Source organism: Siphateles boraxobius, unplaced genomic scaffold, assembly GCF_051911475.1.
Source record: "Siphateles boraxobius isolate OS27281-9 unplaced genomic scaffold, OSU_SipBor_1 24, whole genome shotgun sequence".
In the NCBI taxonomy this organism is placed as follows: Eukaryota; Metazoa; Chordata; class Actinopteri; order Cypriniformes; family Leuciscidae; genus Siphateles; species Siphateles boraxobius.
In genome coordinates this window covers 10795296-10822169 of record NW_027508855.1, presented here as the reverse complement: position 1 = coordinate 10822169, position 26874 = coordinate 10795296, and the positions used below count along the sequence as shown (strand labels likewise).

The window sequence follows — 26874 nt, the reverse complement described above, 5'->3', positions numbered from 1 at the left end:
CTGAACTTCAGCTCCATCCAGAAGCTTTCTAAATCTCAGCGATTGTCCACATTGTAAAGGACCGTAACGATGACGTCGATTTTACCATATTATTCTGAGCGCGAGTCCGAAGATGAAACATTGGAACAACTATTCAACCCGAACCTCCAATCTCAAGGACGACTTTATCAGGACGTTTCTCAGTCATCCGCTACTCCTTCTGAGGTACAATATGAGATGTTGCCTCTGTAAATCCTCACCATCAGCATTAAAGGGATAGTTCACCCAAAAATGAAATTTCTGTCAGTAATCACTCACCCTCATGTTGTTCCAACCCCGTAAGACCTTCATTCATCTTCGGAACACAAATTAAGATATTTTTGATTAAATCTGAGAGCTGGATCACTCCTCCGTGTGTGTGATGCTTGTGACGTACAACACTGAAGCGCTGCGCTGTTACACTAGTGAACTGACTCGAGGCCCACAGAGAACGAAATGAATAGTTGAAATAAAGTCATTATTTTTGTGTGTTTTTTGCGCACAAAAAGTATTCTCGTTGCTTGATAAACTTAAGATTCAGCCACTGTAGTCACTTGGACAATTTTAACAATGTCTTTAATAACTTTTCAGGGCTGGCAAGTTTCAATCCCTTAGAAGCCTATGGAGGAGTGATCCGGCTCTCAGATTTAATCAAAAATATCTTAATTTGTGTTCCGAAGATGAACGAAGGTCTTACGGGGTTGGAACAACATGAGGGTGAGTAAATACTGACAGAATTTTCATTTTTGGGTGAACTATCCCTTTAACAAGAGTATATCCATCAACCGATGGATGTATTTCTAATTTATTACGCTGCACATGCGGGAACTGTATCAACAACAGCGCATACGTTAGCCGAGCACTAACGTGTAAAACAAATCTTATCCCATCCTTTATCTTTACTCAAAGTAGTAAGAACGAGAGGCAATCTATCTGCATTAATAGACTCAGTTTTAGGTAATAGTGGGTCACAGCTGTAGTAGAAGTATTTCAGTAAGACAGTAATAACATGAAGTTACATGACGCTAGTCATGACGCTAGTCCCGAGGTAAATAGCGTTCGTCAGCTCCAGTTTGTATCCAGCCTCTCACGGAGACTTTAGATGCCCCAACGCCTGTGAAGAGACGACTCGACGCCTGTGAAGAGACGACTCAAAGCCGGCGATATGTTATGCCATAAATTAATACATGATTAACTAACTGTATTTTTCTATGTACATTTCCGAAATGCACTTTCTGTAAAGCTGCTTTGAGACAATGTGTATTGTGAAAAGCGCTATACAAATAAATTTGAATTGAATTGAATTGAAGTAGCTGGTTAGCCTGAAATTTACTCAATATAAAACACGATTTTTTTGTTTGTGAGACAATAACTTTATTTATTGTACACTTTAGACTTTACAACTTTGAAGAAGGTTTACATTCACAAACCGCTACATATTTATTAAAAAATACACATTGCATGAAATGGAATATTCGAAAAACCATAATAGGGGCCACTTTAAACGATTGACTGATTTGAGTCTTTGCAGCATTTTAGATAATTTTATAGCTAATATTTAATTAAATGCAGCTCATTTGAATAACTATTGAAAAGAATTAGCCTATAGTTTTTGTTGTTGCATTTAGTGTATTTGTTACTAATTGAGGTTGTTCATTAATTTAAAAAAATATATATATATTGTTTTTGCCTCTGGTTAAATAATAAATCATATCATTGGATAGTTAAATATTTTAAAAGATATCACCCCCTTAAGTATCTATGTACCATATGGTTCCAATTTTGAGTAGCTTTTAGTTTGGCAAGCTACAGCTCTGAAGTAACTTCAACAGCACGGGGAGCAACACATACTTGCACTTCTTGGTATTATCATTTCAGAATCTTGTATTGACCCACTCGAGGCCTTGACCTCTTGCGAGTTCTGAATGTCTAGTTCTCACCCCTGTTCAGTGGGCAGTTTCTCTCAAAGAGCTTTTGCAAAGTGTTAAATTGAGATTGGAGACTTATATTGACATTAGTTGTCAAAAATGCCTTGGCCTTGTACTGTAAATGTTTTGGTGATAAACATAACTCTATCTGGGTCATCTGTTTGTTTACTGTTGTTGCTTGTACTGTATGAGACTCTCTGAATGCTATTCTGCATTCTGCTTTAGACGTAAAAAAGACTGGTCTTGTTGGCATAAAAATGTGAATACAACCATGAGAATACTTAGTTTTTTAGTGCTTTCTGGGCACACCCATTGACCTCTAATGTGTATTGCACTTGTAGTAGATTACTTTTTTTATTTATTCTATTTTGTTTTATTGTTTGTTTTGAATCTTTTGCATATGCAAATGCATATGACAATCTTTTTAGAATGCATTTGTTCTTGTCTCTTTTCTTTCATGTTATATAATAGATATAGATATAATAATAGATATGGCTAACATATTACCTTTTTATTTTATTTTATATTATTTAAGATAATATAAATTATTTTAGATTATTTATTTCCCCCACACCAATCTATTTTTGTTTTATCTTCAGACTCTCACCTGCCTGAATAATCTGCAAAGTGGGCCAGATATGAAAGGCACAACATAAGCTCTAATGCTCCAGAACTGCTGAATTATATGTATCTATATCCAATATAAGCTATGCTGTTTGAACAGTGTGCATAACTGAGATTTAGAACTGTGTTCATTTAAATTCTTTTTGTCAGAGACAACAAGCTGTCGGTTGCAGAATTTAATCGGGTACTGACTTGTGTGGGCTCTTTTTTTGATGTAGTGATTTGGTCTTACCACCCAGAGCTCACTGAAATGTTCCTAATGAGAACTTTTTATCTGATATGAAAAAGAGCGGGCACCACGGTTAAGTGTTTGATGTTGTGATGGTTGTTTTATAAACCACTGTACAAGCACCTCAGTTACCCAACAGAAAAGACTATGCACTCCCTTTAGGAAGAAGACTGTTTCAAACACCAGTTTGTTTCATTCTGGCATCTTTCTTTAGGCAACTAAGTGAAAATATAACAAATAGACATGCAGGCACTGACAAAATCGGCATAAAAAAGGAAAATGACAATATATCTGCCATTTCCTGGAACAATGCTAACCATCCCCACCAATCTGCCTGTGACCCCTTTTATCTTGAGAGTACATGACCATAAGGTCAGATTTATGAAAGTACTTAATGGGGTTCCAAATGGGAGGAGCATGTCCATATAAACCTGCCAATTCTTCCAACATTCCTCTTCCATCCCATCTCAACCTTTAATTTCATAATTTGTCCCATGCTCAAGTGCCCTACTTGCGGAAACAAGGCCCAATCTGTCTGAACATTATAGGTCACTGAAATTATATGAACGTACATTTGAAAAAACATCAAACACATTGTGACAGATCAACAAAAGAACTTGAAGAAAATGTACCTTGTAATGCAATGGTTTTTGCCATGTACAGTAATAGTGCCATCATTCTTTGAGGTACCTTGGATTAAATGTTATGGCACATAACTATACTAGACTAATTAGTGTTAGGGAGCAAGCATCCATTCTTATCAGAACCGGTTTAATTTTTTTGAACAATGTTTGGTTCTATTAATGGCTCTCACACATGCATTGTTCTGCTGATGTGCACGGAATGGACCTTTTTCCAAACTGTGATCAATATCACAAATCTAGTAAAGTTTTTAATATTTTCATTATACATAGTCTTTGTGTTATATTATCATGTCAGTAAATGACAAAAAAACAACAAAAAACAACGACAAATTAACGCTGTTACAAGGAAGTTTCAAAGAATATAACGGCTGAGGGAGTGACAGCAAATTTGACATTTTTCTCTCTTCTGTAATCAGTCTCTCTATATTTTTTCCCTCTTTTGGAAAGTCTTGGAAATGCTATTCGAAGATTTTTTCTTTTGCTATTAGAGAAAATGCAAATACAAAATATCACTTGCTGTCATCTCCCATTCACCGCTATAGAAGATTACCCAACTATGACAACTTCCATTTCTGAGAACCCCAGCAATGCGAAAAGGGTCCATACCTTTCTAAAACACCCCTACAGAATTTCCTGTCCGTGACACTTTTTTTGTGAATCAAACACATAAATCTTAAAACTGTGAGACTTAAATCCCTTACTGACCTGTTCATATGACCACGTGTAGTAAAGATTTACACATTTTGCTTTTTGTCTGTAGTATTATAGAAAAATAAATTAAATGAAATATGTTAAAATTATGTTTTAGTATTTTTTTGGTTAAATTTAGAGATTTTGTTTTATGGCATCTTAGATTATGTAACATAAAAAAAAAACTTTCCTTCTCTTTTAAATCTTCCCTTGTCTGGCTTTTGCTACTCTGAGCAATGCCTGAAGTTTGTATTCTGAGCACTTCTTGCGTTGTTCTTGCCTCTTCACGATGACTCGCTTGCTTTAGTCTTCAGTTGTAAGTCGCTTTGGATAAAAGCGTCTGCTAAATGACTAAATGTAAATGTAAAGCCTACAGTATACATCTATCTAAACACATCTTTTAAAAGATTTGTTTTACTTTTTTATTTCTAATTAATTGTCTCATCATTTGGCAATGGAACTGCATTTAATTTTTCCAAATATTTTTCCATTAAAAGTTTTGAATTGAAAATTGCTAATGGAACCGTTAAAGATTGTTAAATTCTCTTGTGATTCCCATCCTAATGGTAATGAATAGGGCTTTTCACACTTGAAATAGTTAACCCTAGGGCATTGTAAACACTGGGTAAACGGAATCCTGGGTAAATCTTGCCTTCCCGTTTCACACTGATCATAATTTACCTGGGGTTAACAATTAATACTGGGTATTCATAAGCTGCTGTTTCAGACTGTACATTCCTAAATCTGGGTTAATGTCCTTATTTGCATATTTGCGGTGCCAGTGTCATTGATTGGACATATGCTACATGCAATGTTTACACAAACGCTGAAGCATTGCGCATCTTTATTCAATATATAACTGACTTTACCATCAAGTTTATCCTGAATAGTCTTATCAGACTATCGAATTGTTGCATTTTCTGTCAGCATTTGACATTTTTCCTCTCAAACGCTGAATTTACTGTTTATATACCAAGACAGCAACATAGAGTCAGCCCAGATCCGGCCCACAGGTGGTATGTGTTGAATCCACATGTACCAGATGTGGCCCGGATCTGGGCCGACACTATAGTGTATTGTTGCTGTCTGTGTATAATGCACAGTGTTTCTGTGACTATAAAAAGCATGCGAATATGAGGCACGTGATTGGTTGTCTGTTACTAAACGTCCAGCTGAGCTGTACCATTCTAACACAGCATCGTATCACACTGTACAAGTTTGGCAAATGCAGGGTTTCATAATCCCGGGTTAAAAGCGATGCTAACCCTGCTTCTAAATTAAAAGTTTGTAACGTTCCTTTATAACCTGGGTTAAAAGCAGGGTTTAGAACAACGACAACCGGTGCTGTGTAAAAAGCCCCTTTCAGTATTATGTCAAAGTTCCATGGTTTTACCATGTGATACATTGTTCCATGGTACAACCAGGTCTTTAAAGGCACACTGTACTTCTCTCTCAATCAATGGTAGTTTTGATGATTTTACACAGAATAATATATCAGATTCTGTATATGTGCAGTGTGTTTTTACTGTTGTTGTGGTTTCTGCAGGGCACAGCGGTGATGTTTCAACACTAATGGCATAAACACAAATAACCGCATGACATATAGCCATCTGAAAACCCTTCGGCAATGTGTGTATGTGTGCACATATGAGAGTACGTAACAAGCTCGGCCTGTGGTGTACGGAAAGCTTCTCAGCAGAAATGTTGCAACAGTGGTGATTTATCTTACACTAACTCCACAGAGTGGCACACAATACCACCACCGTCTACATGCTGGGTTTAATAATATGGGTGAAATACATCAATTCCCTATAGGCAGCCTGAATTTACTGCATGTGAAAAAAACAATGTAAGCATGCAAATTTTTTTTTTTTTTGAAGCAGCGTATTTACAGGGATACAGACACAATAAGGAAATTAAATTTGAACATTTGCAATCATTATGCAAAGATGCACATTCCTCATTAAACTCGGCAGTAGTTTAACTTTGACCAATTTGGTTGTTTAGTAACTTTCTCTGACTTACTCTGGGTGTTTGCTGCTGTTGGAGCTTTTCCATCACGGTCGTCTGTGTGACAGTCTCGCTTGCGTCAGTAGACTGTCTGCGTCCCATATTTCTTCTCATTAAAAAGGCTGAATGTGCGCAAAAGGGCTGAAGGAAGACAAAGCGCTAAACTCTGAGTGTTGTTTAAAGGCAGTTTAAGGTGCTCTTCCTCCACACTCTGTGTGCTGTCTGTCAGAAACCTGGAGCATTTCAGTTTGACACAGCCTGAGAAAGCATGACGGCTGTGCTATTGCACACACATCGTCTCCATCCTTCAGTCATTTATTTTTTCCCTCTTTTTCCACACTCTATCCATACATCTATCCATATTTTTCACAAATCTTGTTTTAGCCTCCATTTAGTAGAGAGAGAGAGAGAGAGCCATTTATCCATTTTACACCTCTCCTAACTTTCACTCTGGGCCTCTACTCTATAAAATAATAGTTCCAACCCACACAAAAACATCACTGAACCCTGTTTGCCTGCATTTATTACGCTCCCCTCACCTGCCTGTGAATGAAATGCACTGAAACACACACACACACACACACACACACACACACACACACACACACACACACACACACACACACACACACACACACACACACACACACACACACACACACACAAAACGAAGCTGAAAGTTTTATAGGATGCACTCTCCTCAATCTGATTTCAGGGTTAATTACATTGTTTTGTTGGTATTTTTTATGTTTATTCAGACAAACAAATAATGTTCATCATCTCTCCGATAATTAAATGGACCTCAACTAAACGAACACCCCCTCCCCTTCTAATAAAAAGGGCTCATCTCCACAACGTTCAAGTGTTCTTCACTTTGACAAGTGTCATTTAAAATCCGTTGTTGTTATGGCAACCACAGACTCATTACAGTTAATTCACTAATTGCTAACTGGAGCTCTGATTGTTCAAAATTACCTCAGGGACGTGGTTAACCCTTCACTTGGTATGCAGATCAGGCGGTTAGTCGCTACTGCTCATAAAGGCCTCTAATTTAGCACAATGCTCTTTAAATTCCCCCCCCGTTCTCCGCTGGTCCCCTTGCATCCCAAAGCCCCATCTAGCAGTTTGTAATCAAGAGGCTGGTTGCCATGGTGATTAATCGTCGCCTTTTCTGTCAGCAGTTTTTAGAGAGATGGGGCTTGATGTTTGTTTGTTTGTTAATGGGCTGGTAAACAATGGGGTTGGTGTCTTTTTTTTTTTTTTATTTTTTATCGCCTGCCTGGATTTTCCCGCTAAAGGCTCCAACGCTGAGTCTAAATCCTTATTGTATTTGAGCAAAGAGGGTGATGGACAAATTTGTTTTCCTGAATAAGTGACCTAGACAATATGGACACAACAGTCATTTTTGACACACATCCACATCGCTGTGAAAAAACCCCCCATTTTTTTAGTTGTAAATAAAAGATTATTGGAGTATGTTTTACAAAAAAATAATGTCAGTCTTTTGCTTTTTTCTATTTTCAGTCTTAAAGTTTCACGTTTAATTCAATGTTACTTGCCATTTCTATGTAATTATTGACTGAATTTTTTTTTCAATGTACATTTCATCTACATTTTCTTAACTGAAAATATTGTATTTTTATTTGTTTCTACATCTGTTATGTATACAGGCATTTAAGAGATGACAGGAAATTATGTGAAGAAGAGGAGGAACAAGATGGGAATATTTACATATTTTAACATAATCTGCATAAGCACCACAGGTGAGGTCACATCATATGATTTTACCAGTAGGCTATGGCTTTTACATTAAAAGTATAGTTTAAATAATTAATATTGATAAAAAAATATTTGGGTTTGGGGCTACTGAATTTAATTATTTTAACTAATTGTTTAATTCATTATTTTAGCATGAAAATTGATGCTGAGGGATCTGATAATTTGCAGTTTAGGTCAATGGAATGTTAAAATGTTAACAAGTCTTGATAAAGTTGAATGGCTATCGACCATTTTTAACCGTTTACATTTTTTTTTAAACTGACGGCGCCAATAGCCTCGTGGGCAGCGTGCCGACATAGCTCAGTCCCGGCTTGTGGACCTTTCCCGACCCTTTCGGGAGAGATCCTCACTCTCTTTAAATTTGCTTCCTGTATAGAGGTATTCGTACTGATATTGGTGATCGTATAAAATAAGCAATATCACCCATAGTAGCTACAGACACATCTGTGTTCACATACTATAGAGGGATTTGAGTGCAGCTACAAAAACAGACACATAGGAACTGATGTCTCAGTTAGGCCACACCCCTTCCACCTTTAGCCACACAGTGACGGTAACCTGACAACCCGAGCTCTCTTTCTGTTTGTACGTTCAGTCAGCGCACAAAGACTGATGTCCAGATGACATTGTGTCTATGTGTGTGTGTGTGTGTGTGTGTGTGTGTGTGTGTGTGTGTGTGTGTGTGTGTGTGTGTGTGTGTGTGTGTGTGTGTGTGTGTGTGTGTGTGTGTGTGTGAATTTGAGAGAGAGAGAGAGAGAGAGAGAGAGAGAGAGAGAGAGAGAGAGAGAGAAAGAGAGAGAGAGAGAGAGCCCTTTGAAGCGTACACAGCTCAAAGGCCAGGAAGGCAATCTGAGAACTTCACAGGCACACAGGATAAAATTGCCTTGAACCCAAAGGTGCAGGGAAAGAGCAATTTGTGTTCCATCTGTTCGGGTACTACCTATTAAGGATATGGGCACTCCATGCCTGAGAGAGAGAGAGAGACTCCAAATCCAATTATTTTAGTATAGTACCACGCTTTTCCTTTTGAGGGACGGAATGTCTATATTTTGTTTTGATGTCATTGTTTTTTTTTTCTTAAAAACTAAGCCTCTGTCATGCTCTAGACAGGAAATCCTCTGACACTCAGGATTAAAGTGCACAGGCTGTAAGGTATAGGTCAAGAATAAACGGTCTGCTCTCTTGGTGTTTGCAACAAAATAGAACTGGAAGAAAGAGAAAGACCGGAAGAGAGAGAGACAGACAGTCTTTTGCTCTTTTCCAAAAGACAGCATTTTGTGCCTGGTACATATTGTATGATTTTGTATCATATTGTACGTCCCAAACGAAAGATGACCAATCGTGGCGATTTCTGTAGTTGTTGCTCCTAAATGGTGGTCCTACGTCATGCTGTGGGAGAGGTTCAAAGATGGACGTTGTCACGGTCTTGCGACCAAAGATAGCCTGCGATAATTTTCTGACAGTGTCAGAACTTTAACATGATCATCTCACAGTGTGTTCGCTGCTACGACATACTTCCACTGACTAGCCAGTAAAAATGCAACATGAAATGGCGATTTGATCATTGATCATACGCTAAAACTTTAAATTGTTTACCTCAAGCTCCATTTGCAAGATTGTCATGCCAAGTTGGCGTCTTTTCCCTAGCCATGACCGCAACCATATTCTCCTCTTTCGCTTCCTCTGTTTTTCAGCACACATAAAAACCACAATTGCCAAAGTGCGATTCATCTTGTTTTTTTTGTTTACCACTAGTGCATGCTGATGACATTTTTCTATACTATCTTGAGTCGCAGCCTACGATCAATAGGTTTAATCATTGAACAGTTTACATACATGTCGTACCCAAGTTTATTAGATCCATGTTGTACAGTGTGATTTGTAATGATCTTACAGGATTGCCGAAATCGCACACCTGTAGCAGGCATTAGACAAGTTCCCAGTGTTCCAAATGATAGGCTGCACAATTATGCTACCTTTTAAGATACCTTATGCCAAATTCTAAGGCAGCATCATGTGGAATCCCAAATGTTTTTTGTAGAGTTGTTTCTGTCTATCAAAAACTTACACTTGTGATAGAGAATTGATCTAAGATCCAATGTTTTAAAGCAAAAAAAAAAAACTTTTAATAATTTTTTTGTCTTGTTTTTAGTCAAATATCTAAAAAATCTAAAACACTTAACAAGATAAATGATTAAATATGAAGACCTGTTTTCATGGTTTGAATTTTGAAAGCAAGAAGCAACTTTCTATAGTATTAAGTGCACTTTGTCTCACTGCACTGCTGATCCCTCCCCCCCTCCCCCCACACACACTTATTTATACTAAACCTGTTTATCCTGAATAATCTGATAATAAATTAAAACAAAATATACTCATTTTAAACAAGTAAAATATATTTGTGTTGCTTCTTATGTAACTTTAGCATGTTTCAAGGATTTTTAGATATGTTAACTGAAAAAAAATTCTTGTTAAAGCATTAGTGCACCTCAAAATGAAAATTTCCTGATAATTTGCTGGATGTAGGCAGAAGAAAACGTTTGGTTTTCAAAAGATTTAAACATCCAGGACACGCACACGAAAGGACCATTTTAAACAATAAACTGACATAAAGACATAAATATGTCATTCAACATACAATAAAATTTGAATGATTCTCCTTCTCCACACTTGTAAACAATGGGGCGGTACTTCCGCCTACGTCCAGCGTGACCTTTCCAACGTGATTGCGTAATGCCTGGGGCATCGCAGACCAGCACAAGACAAACAATCGTGGTTAAAAAGTATACACTTTTTTATTTATTTTTGAAAATGACCGATCGTTTCGCTAGATAAGACACTATTCCTCAGCTGGGATCAGACAGAGCCCTTTGAAGCACTTCAAAGCCCTTTGAAACTGCATTGATTTGAACTTCAACAATTGACCCTTCGCTAAGCCACGCCCTAAAACCGCCACTGGCCAATCGTGTCTTAGCAACCATAACTAGGCGCGGGAGGTTTGGCAAGCTTTCGAGTGAGGGAAACATGCTGAAGCGTTGTGCGTGTGGATTGTGCAAATCTGATACCCGGTATCCTAAAAGTTTGGACGGGGGAGTGGAATTTTTTTCCTTCCCGAAAATCTAAAAGCAGTGTGGGAGACCCCGATTTACAACTAAATGTCGACAGGATTAACAAAAACACGTATTGCTTGGAAATAATGACGCTTCTTTGTTCATAATGCATATATTTTAACTTATTAAATATCAAGACCCATTATTAAACCCAATCCGATCGCTGCTCTCCCGGTGTTAGTGTTATTCCACAAGATTTTTGGATAAGCTGTTTGATTTATAATTATTCAATTATTTTCACATTTCACTTACCCTGCTGTGCACGAACATATCTGTTCCTCAATTTGAGGAACAGATATATTGAAGGCGCGAAAGCTTGTCAGGCCTAGCAACAGTAACTAGGGAGGGCGGGGCTTAGCGAAGGGTCAATTTGGTTACCGTTGAAGTCCATTGTGTGGAGAAAAACCAGAAATGTTTTCCTAATTTCTTTTCCACTGAAGAAAGAAAGACATGAACATCTTGGATGGCATGGGGTGAGGTGAGTAAATTATCAGGAATTTTTTTTCATTTTGAGGTGAACTAATCCTTTAAGAATCAGATTTTTGCAGTGTGATTATCCAGATTTAATATAAAATTATTAATAATAACAACATTAATATAAGTATATAATAAAAAGTATCTATAATAGTAAAGTGGTCTGTTTTACACAATATTTTAGTGTGCTATTTATTGTGGCGCTTAATAGCTTAGCCACATAGAAAACACTATTGACAGTAACTGTCAGTTGAAATTTCCAATGCATTTTATATGAGGAACGCTATTGGTAAGATGCACAAAGTAGGACGTTCCAGATCGGTCACTTCTGAGGTTACATTAGTCAGGATGCTGCCTTGGAAGCAGTAAGATCCTGGAACAGAGTTTTGGAACAGAGTTTTTGTGTTATTAAAAATTTCACTCCGAGACATGAGTTATGTGAATGGATTGATTCTCTTAACTTTTCACCCTCCGTTGAATTAACATAACACTAGCCAGGAGGGAAGTGTGTTGCCTGGGCAACGAATTGCCACCATTTGCAGTGGGATCAGAGTTGCAAACTGCGAAGGGTAAAGCCTTTAGCATTGGGTAAAAGACAGGCCCAGACGGTCTTACGCCTGTCAGAGCCTCCAGAGAGAATGGAAATAGAGTGGTGGAATTGCTTTGGCAGTTGATTACATGGCCTTAAAAAAATGGAAAGATTAAAACGCTGCATAAAGTCACCCAAAGGTAATCTCATTTTATCTGATGTGACTGCATAGTTCTGGCTCTTTTCTCAGTAGGAAGTCTCATAGGATCGGTGATGGAAACAGAAAAGACCTGAAATCGTGAGCGAGCCGAGTCTCGGACTCCAAGAGATTCACCGCTAATCAGTCGGGCCTGTTCTCGGCGGGGCACAGTCACTGATGAGAGCCACTGCAGATTAAAATGATGCATGATTGTAGATTGCGAGAATTTCAAAGTGTCTGACATTATAGCTCGGCTGCACGATGATTCCCCACACCCAGTGGTTTAGAGGCAGCCAGACAGGAAGTGCAGCTCCCGTCCAATCGCAGTTACGTGATGACAATTACATTCCTTACCTTCCTTCAGAGGTGTGTGAGAGAGTTCTCAGCAAGAACCCAATTAAAGCATGTTGGGGGAAGGATTCCTTAACCCAGCCCAGCATTAGTGGATGACAATAGCTGCATTGGGAGTGACACATCTCCTGACAAACTGATTTCCAGGTGCTAAACAGCCTGCAACACCTAAACGCCTCCTCAAGAAAAGAAGGAGGGGAGGGGGAGAGAGAGAGAGGGTCTAACTCATGGTCTGAGATATTGAGAGAAGCAGAGGAAGTGCTGGGATGTGGGTGGACGGACGATTAGCAGCAGCGGTGCTTTGCAAGGAGGGGAGCTGGCTGCTTATCATGCCAGCTGTGAAACAAATGGTGTTTAAACGCTGTAATACAGTAAGGCTGGAGCAAAAGATGGGGATTTGCACATAAAGACTGACTGACAGATGGAGAGGGAGGAGAGGCAGCCAACCTTTAAGAAAACAGAGAGGAATGAAAGATGATTTAGATTCATAGATAGACAGAACCATGGTTCAGGCACAGAGGATTTTTTAAGTGGGCATTATACAAAGAGTTTTTTAGGGTCAGAAATGAGCAGGTGCCACTTCGGGGAAATTTGGAAATTGTGAATGGGCATAGTTGAGAGTGGTCAATTTTTTAAAATGATTTTATTTTTATATATATATATATATATATATATATATGAATAATAAAATAATTGAAAAAAATACCACTCTCAACTATATAAATATATTAAATTAATAAAATAAAATAAAATATATATTATTGACCACTCCCAAATTTTATGTATAATTTCATAAAAATGTATATAATATTTATTGTGATCTGAAACTTTTTCATTCAAACAAGTGCAAGTAGTCTGTGCGGTTGCTTAAATTCTAAATCTTTAGGATTTATTTATTAATTATAATTACTATTTTTTTATAATTATTTTTAGCATTTTTATTCAGTTTTTTGTGCTAATATTGGATTTTTTTATTCCTTAAATTTTCTTGCCATTTTGTTTCATTAAAAAAAAACTCCTTTCAACTTAATGCTTAATTCCAAATTAGCAAGTCATGATTTAATAATTTTTCAAAACAAAGTCAGGTTATGTAAGTAAAGTATTTCGCATTATGTCGATGGTGTTTTGTACATTTTGTCCTGGCAAATTTAAATTTAATTTCTTCTTATATTGATTTTACTCCACACACACCAACCCCCCAAACTCCCACATCCCCCCCGCCACCACGTATGTAATTTGCCCAGGTTGGCATTCTACTTATTGCGCTGATGTGAGTATTGAATATAGAAGTGCTGAGACAGAATAAAGAAGAGTGGTGAAATGAGTAAAACGTGTATACTGGGAGGAAAAGGAAAGCGAGAGGTATGAGGGCAAGTGCCAGACATCAAAATTGCATTGAGAGGAATGAAGCGCATGAGATAGAGAGCGAAAGAGAGAAGCAAGCATAATAACGGGCATAAACGGTATGCAGAGACCCCTCCAATAGCCAAGTGACACAGTGAACTGCATGGAAGGGGGGCCAGCGGAAGAGCAGGCATGGAAATGAGCACCTGGAGCTTATTTATCTAAAAGCTTCTTTCAGCTTGCACTTTTTATGGCATAGCAGGAGCTGACTAGCAATAAAAACCACTTTGTGAATCAATTATGTCCCCGGAATGGTATATGGACTATTTAATTGTACAGCTCTCCATCCTGCAACTTTACTAATTGCACTGCACTTCCTTCAGCTGGGCTCCCCCTTGAGTACTGATTGCATGTTACTTCTTTCTTTCTGTTGTGTTTCTAGTCGTCTTCGTCTAATCTTGTTCTTGTTCTTCTCCATAAACCCCATTCCCAGAGGCAATATGGGGCAGGTAGTTAATAATTCACATATTTCAGACCAAGTGTTTGGTGCTGAAAGTGAAGAGACTGTGACATTTCTTGTTTTATTCAGCTGTGAACCTATTCTGAGAAAAGCCTTCTAATAAAAGCATAATTTTTGAGGTCACAAGTTCCCAGGTTCCCTTGAAGCATGTGCTGCCTTCTCTTTGCTGAAAGATTTTTCATGAATGACTTAATAAAAGTGCCCGCATGACCCTAATCAGGCACACAATTTGTGATTTTAAAGCAGCCGGGACGAGTGACGAGACAGGGGTCTGATTATGGGAAAAAATTTGGTAACACTTTAGGCTCTTCCAAGCTTTGTAATGGTAGTGAAAGGCTATTTATGTTTTGAAGTCCATAAAAGTGCATCTATCCATCATAAAAATGCTCCACACGGCTCCGAGGGGTTAATAAAGGCCTTCTGAAGTGAAGCGGTACGTTTGTGTTAGATAAATATCCATATTTAAAACTTTATAAAGTAAAATAACTAGCTTCCAGCCAAACGAACATACGGATTCCACTTAAAGGGCACATATTAAGCCCCTTTTCACAAGATGTAAAATAAGTCTCTGATGTCCCCAGAGTGTGTATGTGAAGTTTTAGCTCAAAATACCCAACCGATCATTTTTTACAGCATGTTTAAATTATCACTTAAACTGGTAAACTTTATATCCGTAAAACGACTCAGATGAACTGTAATAAAGTGCGCGCTCTCACTTTCATTTCTGCCGCGATCGCTGATCAGTAACGTTAAGCCTATCGCTGAGGAGACTGTAAGCTGGATCACGAATAACTGGTACAGATCCATCCTCGAGTAACAACCTGAGTAAATGAAGACAACAAAACACCTTAATCGCTTAGGAAACATTCTTGTCTACAGCTGCTCCGGCGTCTAAACAATGGAGGACTGAGTACAGCTCACTCAGGGCGGGTCTATGCTAAAACTGCAGTGTCAGTCAACAGTTGTGGGAGGGGCTTGTGCAAAAGTACGTCACATTGCCCCGAATCTGAGAACGGGTTGTTCTGAGACACTGATTATAATTTATGGGGATTTAAAAAAAATCACTGGGTGGATTTTTATCATTAAAGGGTGGTTGTGTACACACACTGCCAACACAGTGAATTTTGCATAATAGGTGCCCTTTAAGTCTAAGCGCAAATTGTACTGCTGATATCTACATTACGCCATGACGCACTACACTATTTCCGATGTCGCAAGTTGCGCTTCAGGCATAAGTAGTTTGCGTATGGCCGTTTGTCCGGAACCTAGAATTTTACTTAGTCACGTGTTGAATATTAATATTTTTCTTACACAAAACTCAGAAGGCATCACTTCGTTTCAGAAGGCATTTATTAACCCCCCTATTAGCCACGTGGAGCACTTTTATGATGGATAGGTGCACTTTTATGGACTTTAACGGCCATACACTGCACTATAAAGCTTGGAAGAGCCAGGACATTTTTTTTTAATATAACTCCGATTTTATTCGTCTGAAAGTGTCAAAATTTCATATACACCTAGGATGACTTAAGGGTAAATCATGGGCTAATTTTCATTTTTGGGTTTACTATGCCTTTAGACCATTGGCAACCGCAATGCTAGCTCCACAGATGAGGCATACAGCTTTATCTTTAACGTTAGTGAAGAGGAATTCTGTCTCCCACTCCTCGTTAAAATAATAAGTCTTCTTCTTTTTTGCATGACCTGCATCATCAGCCATAAATAATCTTTTTTGCTTTTTTTTATAGTTCAATTTATCTTATGTACCCCTATGTACCGTCTGCCCGCGACCGCCTCAACTCACAGAAGTTACGTTATGTTATTTTTTTTAAACGTGCTTGACGTGCAGATTCTAAATATTTTAAATTATTTTATTATGTTTTAATGGTATATGAAATGTTACCATTAGTTATTTTCTCATTTTATGCCATCATCATAAATAAAAGAAAAAAACTAAATGAAAGATTACAATTCAGGCTATTTATAGAACGTGCTCGGTGGGCGACTCAGAGACGCCATGCGGTTGGAGACCACTGCTTTAAGGGATGTAGAATATGGTCATGCAGAATAAGGCATATATGTACTCTATAAGTACTAACAAACAGCCAATATGCTACTAAGCAACTAGTTAATAGTGAATATGTGTTCCCTAATCTAAAGTGTTACCAAAGTTTCTTCTTGAAAGTGGTCATCCCCGTTTCAAACGGAGCAGAAGTAGATACCAAAGGCAAAGCAGGGCTCCTCGTTTGGACTTTGCGCCTTTGCTATTGTGTCCGTCTCAGCCTGCACCTATCATCTTTAAAAGACTGAGAAATGGAAAGAGATGATGACGCTCTGCGAGAGAGAGAGCAGAAGAGGGCACTTAAAATCCCAGATGGCAAAGAGGACCTGTCAGAATTAATGGTGCTGTATCAGGTGAGAAAGGAGGTGTGAAATTGGTCAGAGCAGAATGTTCTCCAAAATCACACATGATCAGTCTTCCTTTGTCTGACCTCAGCGAGGGACAATAATGATGAACTGCACTCCTAAAATCACCCGATCATGGACCATAATGGTAAGTGCAATTCAATGCTCAATATTGCTTAAAATAGCCATATGTGTACCCATATACAGTTTCTACAAAAATACTGGTATACTTAAGCCAAGAAAATGTCAGTATTTCATTGCATTAGATCAAGTGGCATCTGCAAACCAACAAGTTCAGAAAGGTGCCCTAACGCAGTAATCACTGGTTTAGTTTTAATGTGAACATGTGATCATAATTAATATAGGCCTATCTTAATTTAGAACAACATATGTATTGTTTTTTCGGTCACACTTTAGATAAGAGTCCATTTTCATTATTAACTATACGACTTTTGTCTCAATAAACAAATTACTGCTTATTGATAGTTTGTTTGTTAAGTTTAGGTATTGGGTTGCAATTCAGTAGGATTATGGGATGTAGAATATGCTCATGCAGACCAAGGCATTAATATAACATATTAATTGTCACATTGTGCTTTACTAATAAACAGACAATATCTTAGTAATATGCAGCTATAGTGAGAATTGGACCCTAAACTAAACTGTTACCATTTTTTCTTATATTACAGGGCTGTTGAATGCTTGAATCTGATTAGTTGACGAATGTTCTAAGGTGTGCAATTATTTCTTGGGAAACACATGGCTGAAGTAGTTCCAGTCAAGTCAAGTCATGTCACCATCATTTATATAGTGCTTTTAACAATATAGATTGTTTCAAAGCAGCTTCACAGTGATAATAGGAAATGAAAGTAGATTGTTTTGGCTTTACAGCAGCGCTAGAATAAAGTTATTGTCCAGCTAAAGTTAGTTTAGATTGATTCACTTCCGTTGCAAAGATCGTAATTAACGACACTGCTCTAACAGAAAACCCTTAACACGCTCCGGCCCGCTCATTCGCACAACAACAGTGCCTGGTGACTCGAGAACGCAAACCTTGAAATAGGTTCTAAGGTGCAAGCGTTGAAATTTTTTGAAAAAAGTTATCTCCGCGTAAACTTCAAAATCGTGAATCTGTAATGCTGATGATGTGCACATGCGTATTACGTGTTTAATCTATAGGTATGTGCATTTGAATATATATATGTGCACTTGCGCAGGCATGTAGTCTTTCTTTACAAATTGACCTCAACAAATTACTTGTCTGGCCTTAAAAAATTATAATACAGAATTTATTTTATCTCTTCCGCGTAGCCATGTGTACTGGAATTATTTTGAAAAATTTTATCTGTACAGAGGTAAAGGGAAGGGAAGGAGGCCTTCACGGGGGAGAGACTAGTTCAGGACTAGACACTTCAGGACTGCATTGTCGTCGTGTCCAGGTGCAGGTCCTTCATCAGTTCTGGATACGGCCTGGATCAGGCGGACTGCGTTAAACCTCGGGATAAACAGAGAGACTAATATTGGCGTAGACACCATTCTTCTTATGATGTAACGAGTACATCAGGATTTATGGGAAGTGTTCCCAGTTCTGGCTGACCTAATCTGCTGTATGCAGCCTAACATTGAACATTGAATTTTATAATGTGTTATGTGTATGATAGCTCAAAGATATGTGTTTTTAGTCTAGATTTAAACTGACATAGTGTGTCTGCTTTTCGGACAATGTAAGGAAGTCGGGTCCAGAGTTTTGGTGCTAAATAGGAAAAGGATCTACAGCCAGCAGTCGATTTTGATATTCTAGATATTATAAACTGGCCGGAATTTTGAGATCGCAATAGACATGAAGGAATATAATGCGTTAAGAGCTCACTCAAGAACTGGGGAGCTAAACCATTTAGTGCTTTGTACGTAATCAGCAATATTTAAAAATGCATACAAAGTTTAATAGGGAGCCAATGCAGTGTTGACAGAACCGGGCTAATATGGTCATACTTCCTGGTTCTGGTAAGAACTCTAGCTGCTGCGTTTTGGACCAGCTGTAGTTTGTTTATTAAGCGTGCAGAGCAACCACCCATAAGAGCATTACAATAATCTAGTCTTGATGTCATGAACGAATGAACTAATTGCTCCGCATTTGTCATTGAGAGCATATGACGTAATTTAGATATATTTTTAAGATGGAAAAATGCGGTTCCCTTTCAAGGGAACTCGAGCTGCATTGAGACGCGGTGGGAATGCTCTGCGTGATTGCGTCGTGAAGCACGTGTATAATCAGTCCAATGGAAGAGCTAGACATCATAGGCGGGTGACGTCATAGACCAGGAAGCTATAAAGCACACCTGAAAACAGACCGCGACAGCTTCTGTGCCTTCAGCAAGCGATATGTGTATTCTGTCCTTGTCATATTTATTGTTGTCTGTCAAGTTGCAATATATATATATATTATGGCAAAAGAGAGCAAGCTGCTTCGTGTTGTTCCCTGCCCACGTTAGGATATCACGGGTGGGGACACACACATCAGCTTTTTGTTACTATTTGGGAGTGGAGCATGCCACAGTCAGTTCTCATGTGGGCTGACTGTGAGCATTGCGAGAAGCTGTCCGTGAGGACGCTCCGCCGGGCGTTCTTCGAGGAGGACGGTTCGGTTCACGGATTCATGGCGGCGACTCGCATTTTGGGGTTCGCAAACGGATCTGACAGCGGGGATTGGGACGGGCCCCGCCCTATCTCAGCTTTCACCTGCCAGATCCAGTGCTGGCAATTTCCAATTCCGAGGAATTGGTATCGTTAGTGTTTTGTTTAGAAAAAGAGAACAAAACAAATAAAGATAATTAAGAAAAAGACAGATGTTTGAGTTTTCAATAAATGAATAAATAAGTCAGCTCATAACTCTGTTGAATAAAGAGGAGCTTTAAAAGGAGGTTTATCTAGTGCTGTTGCTAGTTAAATATTTTCTGGCCAGTTGAACATTATGAGAGTGAAAAAGAGAGTTTATTAGATGAAATATAGCCTATCTAAAAACAGAAAAACTCTGTATCTCAGCCTCCTCGTCGGGGACTGTCGTTTTTTCCCTATCTCCACACCACACTGAGGTGTCGAGATCGTGGAATAAGCCGTTTTCTATTTTATGTGTTTAATGCCCAAACGTCTAGCTATAGTAATGCTATGGGTATTAAGTATCATGGTATGACAGTACCTCGGGTTAAAGAGACGCTTGCTAGCTTTCTCTCTCCCGAGTCGGCGTCATCATTTTTAACCCCGACGTTACCCACCAGCCATCTTAAATAAATAAAGAATTTTATTAGGCAGCGCTGGTGGGTGAATTATAAAGACATGGATGAATGTGAGGTTGTCAGCACTGACGCTATTCGAGAATTGCGTCGTGCAAAAACAGATAAACTATACTGGGGAGGGATGTTTCGAGAAATCGTTTCTCCTCTGCGTCCTCTGGGGGGCGACTCTCTGAGGAGGGTCGTAGCACAGCCAGTTTGGTTGTTTTCCTGCTGGTGGCCACGGAGTGATATATATATATATATATATACGTTTTTAAATATATTTAAAAATACGATTTAAAAATAAAGAAAATTAAGATAAAATTATGTCTGTTCTTCTGGACGCTCCGCTTTCAAAAAACTAAGAAATAAACCATTCAGCGGCGTTCCAGAGGTTTCTTCCTCACCAATCTAATGTTCCTGAGACTGCTGGGCGGAGCAGTCTCGGTCTACTAAGCTCCTCGCAGCACAGAGTTTTTTCAAGAACCACTATAAAACCAAACCAATCTCTGTAACCTTAAATTATATGTTTATCTCTGTAAAGCTGCTTTGAAACAATCTACATTGTTAAAAGCGCTATATAAATGAGGATGACTTGACAGAGTGCAAAACGAGCATCGCCATTTGGGCTCCTCCACAATCGAGGGGGACTTGGGTGGCGGTAGCAGTCTAGCCAGTTAGAGATATGCAAGATCTGAGGACTATTTTATCTCTAAAAAAGCTGGGATAGATAGGAAGCCCTGACGCCTGACGGCTATCAGGCTTCTGAGGGCTCCTCCGGGGCAGGGACGGTTTTGAGAAATCGTTTCTCCTCGGCGCCCTCTGGGGTGCGACTCTCTGAGGAGTTACTTTTACGTAGTTACTTTTGGCCTTCTGTACATGAGACCCCTGCTGTGGTGGCTCAGGACCAAGGGGTTTTCTCCGAGGGGAAATCCATTTTCGCATGATCAAGGTCAAGCGGCTAGGCCTTCGTGCCTCGGTCATGTGGAAGAACCTTGGTTCCTCGCCCAGGCCCAGTGTTGGGGGCTTCTTGTCGACGCATAATGCTATCGACGGATGCTTACCTCACAAGTCGGGGGCAATCATGAGTGGTTGCTCGGCGAAGGGTCCGGACAACACACTGATGGTCTCGTATATCAGAGCAGATATCCGGTTGAGGCAGGGGCTGTGGCCCGGGGAATGGAGACTTCACCCCGAGGTGGTGGAGCTTCTTAGGGAGAACTTCGGTCAAACTACAAGTCGACCTTTCGCATCGCTTTTACAATGCATTGCCCTTGTGGTTCTCCCTCACGCATCCAGCTCCGCTTGGTCTGGATGTGATGTAATAGGTGTGGTTGCCTCTACACCTATACGCTTTTCCCGATATCTTTGCTCCTGGGAGCTCTGGAGTTGTGGATACAGTGGGCTCAGCCTCTGAGGGGGCCCAGCTCATAGATTCAGGTCTCTCGACCAAGGTCGTGGAGACCATACTCCAGTCTAGAGCTCCCTCCACGAGAAGACTAAATATGCTGTTCTGTGCCTGGTGCAGAGAACGCCTTCTGAATCTTGTTTCTGCCCCGTTGGTACAGTACTTGATTTCTGTATGAATGTTTCTTTGCTGGGTTATCTCTGAGGAGAGATCCTTAATTTCGTCTTCTCCGTGGTACATGAGGCTGAGGCCTGCACGTACTTGGATTTGCACCTGCTATAGTGATAGTATTTCTTCACCCCAGGCCGAGTTGTATTTCTTGGTCCCTACTAAATGTGTGGTTCATTTGTGCAGCAGGCCTTCTGTCCTCCACCTTTAATACCCCAGATCAGGAAAAACTTAATCTGTTACGCCCTGTCCGGGCTTTGGATGCGTATGTCCACAGAGCTGCTCAGTGGCATATATCAGAACAATTATTTGTCTGCTTCGGGTTACCTAAGATAGGTTGCCCGGCATATAAACAGATGATGAGCAAGTGGGTAGTTGAGGCTATCGCAAGTGGGTAGTTGAGGTTACGTATGTAACCCTGGTTCCCTGAGAGGGAACGAGACGCTGCGTCTTCCTGCCATACTTCCTGCATGCCCTGATCGACTTGCTTCAGGCTTATCAGAAGCTATCGCGGTCTGTTTTCAGGTGTGCTTTATAGCTTCCTGGTCTATGACGTCACCCTCCTATGATGTCTAGCTCTTCCATTGGACTGATTATACACGTGCTTCACAACGCAATCACGTAGAGCGTACCCACCGCGTCTCAACGCAGCGTCTCGTTCCCTCTCAGGGAACCAGGGTTACATACGTATACTGAGACGATACTAGACACGTGACTTTCAAATGAAAGATCGGAATCAAAGAGCACACCCAGGTTCCTAACCGACGACGAAGACTTGACAGAGCAGCCATCAAGTGTTAGACCGTATTCTAGGTTGTTATGTGAGGAAGTTTTTTGTCCAATAATTAGAATCTCTGTTTTTTCAGAATTAAGTTGTAGGAAATTACTAGTCATTCAGTTTTTTTATATCAGCTATGCATTCCATTAATTTTGTGAATTGGTAAGTTTTGTCTGTGCATGAAGAAATATAGAGCTGAGTATCATCAGCATAATAGTGAAAACTAATCCATGTGGGTCTTGACCACATTACATGTCTATATCACTTGTCCAAATGATTTCAGTTATTTTCAAGGTCCTTACAGCCTACAACAGCAAAAGAACCAAAGCCCACAACGACACTGACCAAGCAGATACATATAGTAAACAATATGATAAAAATGACAAATTATTTCTATGCCACAAAATTACGTTTTATTAAGTATGGAAAGCACATACTCTCTTTCTCCCGCTCTCTTTCCCACCAAACTCGCACACATATACGGACACACACTTGCACTGTTCTTGAAGCTGATAAACTTTTAGGGATATTGCAAATCTCTTATCTTATGTTCCACAGAAGAAAGAAAGTTATACAGGTTTAAAATGACATGAGGGTGAGCAAATGATGACAGAATATTTATTTTTGGGTGGACTATCTTTTTAAGTGGCTTAAGAGTCCAAAAGCTTTTTAGAGCCAGTGACTGAATGTACCGCATCTTCCATACATCACATGTACAAAAAATGCATATAGTAGACTTTTCTATCATCTTCATTAATGTCAACCATTCCACCCTATCTACCTTACACTTGCTGTCAGACACAGAGATCTTTCATGTTGTCAGGCACACTAATGCTCCGTCCTCCATTAAAAGTCCCTTTAAAAAAACAAAGCATGATGCTGACACACGGCATGATGAAAAAAGCCTAAAAGGTCTGTTTCTGGCAGCTCTGTCCAAATCAGCTGCTGATTACAGAGAAAACTGGCAATTCACTGGTGGCTTCTGTCACAACGGAGACACTTGGTGTCTGCAAGAGTCTTTTCTGTGGGAGGACACAGCGCTTGGTGTCGTGATCTTTTGTTCAGTTTTCTGGCCATGCGGTGCCTGTGACTTGCTTTGCATTTTAAAAGGAGATTGAGCTTTCAAAACATTTTAGCTGCTTTATTTTCAGCCCAGGTGGCATAATTTCCCTTCACATTCACAGATAAAGGTAATCCAGGCTGAATTTACCTTTCCTCACAGGATGGCCTTATCTCGTCAATATCCCTTTGTTATCTTACCTGGATCACACCTGTGCCTTTGTTCTGCATTGGAAAGCCGGGGGAGTAAATGACTTCCAACAGATTCTTCAGGTAAGCAGACCCGTCGGAGCCAGTGTGGGCTTTCACACCCAAAGGTTTAACACACACAAAGCCAAAATCCACCACAGTACAGCTCTTCGGTTAGACTATCAGGGAACACAATGTCATTGTCCCAATAAAACGACCTATCTCCATTTTCCATCTTAAATGCAAACTTTACCTATTGTAAAGTTTCACTCATACTTAACCAGAGCCCCATATAACATAGTCTTCCTTTCTCGTGAAAGGGTGATATTAAGATAAAATAATACGTTAAAAAGATTATAAAGTGACACTGGCACTATTTAAATAGTGAGAGATTAAGAGCACAATGGTGCCTTACACCGTGTCCTATCCAGGTGCAAAGTTTGCAGAGACGTAATTTGTCTGTCCACACTAAAAAGAGAAAATGCTAAACGGCACATAATAGCCCATTAGAACATATTTGATATTTAATATACAATTCGCATCTGGTTAGGGCACAGAGTTAATCTTTTGAGGACATGTTATATGCCTATTCTTACTTCCATCTGCAGAGTGGAATACTAGCGCCACTCAAATGGAGTACACTCAATATTTGGATCTGCAGATGATGACAGAAGCCGCCAACTTTCGTCTACATTCAAGGCTAGATGTTTTGCAGATCTCAACCGAAAATGAAAAAACAAAACAAAAATGAAAACACAATTAATAAATAAGTAATAACTATATTTAAGTTTACACAAATAAATTTAATTTTTAGAAAAACATATCTGTGAGTATTGTTGGAACTGAATAAAGTGTGAAGAAATAAAACGCACACCATCACTGTCTTTTTTTTTTTAAAGATACCATAGTACTTAACGATCATAAAATATGATCAGTCATGAAATAATCAATACTAATTCACAAATAAAGAAGAGGGCAAACATGTATATTTAAATTAAAATAAATTTTTAGTAATTGTAGTCGGTAGTCCTAATAGCTCTACAGCTTGAAAGCCCTTGCAATGTTTCAAAATAAAGCTTAACTTTATTCTTGAACTGGATAATATTGGTTCCCTTTCGTTGTCACTCCGAGTTACGTCGGATGACGACGAATGGGGTTTCGCTTAGAACACCTATCGACTTCGAGTATTACAAAACGAGCAAATGGCAAAGAAATGCCATGGGTCTGCGGAATTTGCATAGCGTATCTCCGCCTTACCTCGTGGGTATAAAAAGAGGACGCCGGCAACATGCAGATATGTTTTCGCTTCGAAGCCAAGAGTATTTCTTCACTCCACAGTCATCTCTGACTTCGCTCTACGAGACGAGCTTCTCTCTCCGGTGTTGGTGTGACGGCGATCTGCAGCGAGCTCACAGTGCCTGCTGATCTGTGCAGTGATCTGCCAGTGTGTGTGTGTGTCTCCCTGTGTGCTTCAACATCGCAGAGTTTTTTTCTCCTCTCATAAAAGAGCTTGCACGCGGCACGTCTTTTTAAAGACGGCTCGCCCGTGCATTTCTGGTTGCAGCGGACTGGTATCGGACTCTGATGGGCACGAGCGCTGTCTAGTGTGTTTGGGCTTTGATCATGCTTGACAGCGCTCGTGGGTGACTCATGTTCTCGCTGGGAACGTGATCATCGCGTCATATATAGGTCGAGACTCGGTGAACTCGCAAGAGTGAGAGTCCCCTCATCCACCCCCTTATCTGCGGCTGGTGGCCAGGGTGACCTGAGGGTTACGGTCTGGATCAAGGCGCCGACTATGTGTCCGCGACCCCAGCCCCCCTCTTCAATGACGGTGCCCGCTAGTGAACTGCTGATTCCCGCGAGTCTATCTTCTGGTGGCCCGCGTGTTTCAGTTGAAGCTACAGAGGAAGATGCCATGTCTGTTGCAGCATCACTAGGTGGGTTTGAGTCTTCTGGAAGTGAGGGCTCGTCACAGCTGCCACCTTCCGGTGTGCATACGGCTGTGCCTGAGTCTGATCCGGAGATGACGACCATGCTTTCCTGGGACGATGGGTTTTGGGTAAGGCCGCCGACCCTCGTCCACGGCAAACCCCAATACCTCTCTTCCCGGACGTGCATGATGAGATCGCGAAGTCCAAGAAGACCCCCTTGTCTTCTCGGGACCGCTCGCTGATCTCATCCGCCTTTCCTCCCCTCGATGGGGCCGCTGCCCATGGGTACACTGGGGTCCCCCCGGCTGAACGCTCTGTTGCGATGCTATGTGTCCTCAGAGTGCTTCTTCTCGGCGCAATCCTAAGCACCCGCCCGTGGCCCGTGGCCTGTTTCGTCTACGCTTGTGTCGAGATCCTATAGCGCCACGGGACTGGCAGCCGCCTCACTGCATGCCATGGTCATTCTGCTGGTCCACCTGACCCAGATGCTCATGGACCTGCACGAGCGGGGGACTGACCCAGGGCTCTTCACTGAGCTGCGCGCCGCCACTGACCTTGCTCTCTGAGCGATGAAAGTGGCCGTACGCTCCCTGGGTCAGGTGATGCTCACCATTCTGTGGCTGAACCTGTCTGATGTGCTGGATGTCGCGCGGACCCGTCTGTCCGACATTCCCATATCCCAGGTCGGCCTCTTCGGCGGTGCGGTTGAGGGCTTGCCCAACAGCTCTCAGCCGCCCATGAGCAGACTGACATTGATTCTGTCCTGACGCCCCTGCCGTCCGCTCAGATCCCACCGTCTGCCCACCGCCGAAGGCGCCCTCCCGCGGCTCCCACCCCGCCCGTTCACGCCACAGCCCTCTCCAGCCCCGCCCCCCGCTACACGCCGGGTTAAGCGCACTCTTGAGACGGGCTCCTCGGCGATGGAGCAGACTGAGGTTGATTCTGTCCCGACGGCCCCGCCGTCCGCTCAGATCCCTCGGTCTGCCCACCGCCGAGGGCAGCCCCCGCCCACACACACAACACACGCCGGGTTAATCGGCACTCTTGAGATGGGCTCCTCAGAGATGGGACTCAGTTCTTTCCAGGAGTTGGTAGCAGGACCACTCCTTTCCCCGGGGGAGGGCCGGGGAAGAATCCTTATTCTCCAAAGAGCTGACTCTCCCGTCTCTGAGCACAGAGAGTTCTCGGACGTCACAGAGCGCCGCCCACAA

The 26874-nt window shown here is 40.7% G+C and overlaps 1 protein-coding gene across 2 annotated transcripts in view; it reads left to right on the top strand.

The window, feature by feature from the left end:
* The window catches only part of fam222aa (family with sequence similarity 222 member Aa), a 117052-nt gene that overhangs the window by 21961 nt on the left and 68217 nt on the right, over positions 1-26874 (top strand). The window contains exon 2 of one of the 2 annotated variants that reach the window (XM_077241404.1): positions 7814-7906. The exons of the other annotated variant lie outside the window; for it this stretch is intronic. The gene's annotated coding sequence lies outside the window, so the exon portion shown is untranslated. The remainder of the gene's footprint in view (positions 1-7813; positions 7907-26874) is intronic. 2 annotated transcript variants of the gene reach the window in all.